The sequence below is a fragment of the Cannabis sativa genome, chromosome 5 (genome assembly GCF_029168945.1).
Source record: "Cannabis sativa cultivar Pink pepper isolate KNU-18-1 chromosome 5, ASM2916894v1, whole genome shotgun sequence".
NCBI classification, from domain to species: Eukaryota; Viridiplantae; Streptophyta; class Magnoliopsida; order Rosales; family Cannabaceae; genus Cannabis; species Cannabis sativa.
Window position 1 is genome coordinate 70790279 of NC_083605.1, and position 2957 is coordinate 70793235.

Sequence of the window (2957 nt, forward strand, 5' to 3'; positions counted from 1 at the left end):
GATCAATGCTAATAGGTGGAGACTGTTGTGGCAGTGTTGGGCTTTCAGTAGCCTTCTCTGCTGTTGGCGTTGGTGTTTGCACTGGTTGAGCATTTATTTCTTCATCTACCTCAACTGGTTGTGCTAACTCAGGCCCATCATACTTCTTACCGCTCCTCAGGGTAATTGCTTTGCAGTTTTCTTTGGGATTGACTTCAGTTGTGCTAGGCAAATTTCCTTGAGGGTGGGTTGCTACCTGAGTTGCTAGCTGGCCCATCTGAGTCTGCAGGTCTTTAATTGAAGATCTAGTTTCAGTCATAAACTGGAGCAGTAAATCTATTTGCAGACTAGAATTTCCACCAGAGGCTTGTTGCTGATTAAACTGTTGGTTCTGATTTCTTTGCTGATAGAACCCACTATTTCTTCGGTTGTTACCCTGGTTGAACCCATAATTGTTGTTGTTGTTTTGTGAAAAATTCCCAATGGCCTTAGCTTCATCCATTGGCAAATCATCCACATTTGCTTGACACTCCGAAAAGTGATGACTTCCTCCACATAACTCACAAACAATTTGGGCTTGTTTAGCTTTCCCTGCAATTATTTTTGTCAATGCCTCAACCTGAGCTGTTAACTTTGTGATGGCATCAACTTCTAACACACCAGCTACCTTCTTAGATTGACTCCTTTCAGTTGGCCACTGCTGATTGTTTAGAGCCATCTCCTCCAATAGATCATATGCCTCATTAGCACTCTTTCTCATAAACGCTCCGCCCGCTGCTGCATCTATTAGAGTTCTAGTATTACCAACCAACCCGTTGTAGAAGTTATGAACCAGCATCCACTTCTCTATACCGTGATGAGGACACCTCCTGATCAGATCTTTAAACCTCTCCCAAGCCTCATGGAGAGATTCATTATCTTGTTGGCAGAAATTATTAATTTCTCCTCTCAGCTTTGCAGACTTGGCTGGAGGAAAGAACTTTGACAAGAATTTTGTTGCCAGATCATTCCAGGTGGCAATAGAATTGGGTGGCAAGGAGTTCAACCAACTCTTGGCTCGTTCTCTGAGCGAGAATGGAAACAATCTCAGTCGAATGGCATCATCGCTAACTCCATTAACTTTAAAAGTTTCACAAAGTTCCATGAAGTTAGAGAGATGCAAATTAGGATCTTCAGAAGGGAGGCCACCAAATTGAACTGAAGACTGCACCATTTGAAGGATGGCAGGTTTAATTTCGAAGTTGTTTGCATCCACTGCCGGTGGCCTGATACATGACTGCACTCCCGTCAGAGTAGGGAGAATGTAATCTCTCAAGCTACGGCCATTAGCTTGATCTTCCACGGCGCCTCCATTATTACCGTTATTACCCCCATTGTTTCCAGCATTGTTGTTCACATTGGCAGCCATGATTTCTGATGTTTCAGCAGTTGCTGAAACTCTTTCTTGCCTCTTGTTCTTTCGATTCCTCCTGCAAGTTTTCTCGATTTCAGGGTCAACTGGTAATATGACTGCTTGTCCTTGACGGCGCATGCACTTAGGATTCCTGAAATAGATCAAGAAAATATTGCAAGAAAAAGGTTAGAAAAAATCAGCAAGAGAAAATATACCAAAGTAGAAGTTAGTATAATTTTGTGTAATAGTAATCTTTAAACAATTCCCCAGCAACGGTGATTACGCCCAAACTTGTCTTCACAAAGCGGTTGTTGTAGTGTAGCATGGGCGGTCGTGTCCACAGAGAGATATCTTATCAAAAAGTGATTAGTAGAACTTTAAGCGCAAAAAGTAAATAAATCGTTGGTGGTTTTTGAGAAAATTTTGAAAATAAATTTAAAGCAAATAAAATTGGTAGAAAATTATAATAAAAAAATGATAAGGTTTCAAGAATCACCTATATGTTTGGCTCATTTATTTGGGTTTTGATTCACACATATAACACAATTAAATTATTCACTTCCCAATAATTTAATCGGAAGATAAAACTTGAAGAACATATAATAAAAAAAATGTATTTGAGTAATATAGAATTCTCACATTAAGATTGTAGAAAATAATCTTATGAAAAATCTAAGAATGACAATATACCTTTTGTTTGGTAATAATGCAATAAGAGATTAATCATAAAATTATAATATTAATGTATATTTATCCTAATCATATTCACATAGAAAAAGCATGACTATTTCTATATAATACTAAATAGATAAATATATTAATATAGAGATAAAAAAAAAGAAGAAAAATATACTACTCAAATGTATAAACTTTAAGCACTTGGTGAATCAAAACACAAGTAAATATTACCTCACATATAAGATCATCCTTTACCTTATCTAGGAAACTAGCCAAAAATGCTAGTCATTCTCACAATAATCTAAAAAGAAAATATGAGAAGAGATAGATAAAATAAAACTAAAATTTACTATAGTTTTTGCCAATGAAAAATTACACACCAAATGTGTACAAGAGGTCTCCTTTATATAGTGTTTTTGGAGACACAAATGTGAAATAAAATCCATGCATAGAATTAAAAAGGAAAGCTGAATAAATTTAAATTGAAAATAGCTTAATTTTTGGGATTAGAAATTTAAAGTGCACAATTGAGGCATGCTTGAGACGTTCCTTGTCAGCAACAACTAATCAAATTGAAAATATACAATTTGATTAAGCCAAATCAGAAAGAAGATAATCTTGAACGTGGCCATTAAATTACAATCCCCAACTTCCTTGCCACATGTCTACTCATAGGGAAATGGAACCAATCAAAATTGTTAATCCTCTTTGAATGTGATCCAATTTTACAACTGCTATTGAGTTGTACAAACTAGAGAGAATAAAATCAATCTTAGATTTTCTCATGGGTTTATGCTATTGGGCTTCTCCTTTTGTCAACTTTACCAAAAATCATTTTCTTTCCTGCAAAATGAACAAAATCTAAATTTAAAATAATATTTTCAATTATATAATATATCATATTAAT

General features: G+C 35.6%; 1 non-coding gene across 1 annotated transcript; it reads left to right on the forward strand.

The window, feature by feature from the left end:
• Nucleotides 1–827: 827 nt before the first annotated feature.
• On the forward strand, nucleotides 828–934 carry LOC133038605 (small nucleolar RNA R71). Its single transcript, XR_009688103.1, has one exon. It is a non-coding gene; the product is annotated as a small nucleolar RNA R71 (small nucleolar RNA).
• The last annotated feature ends 2023 nt before the right edge of the window (nucleotides 935–2957 follow it).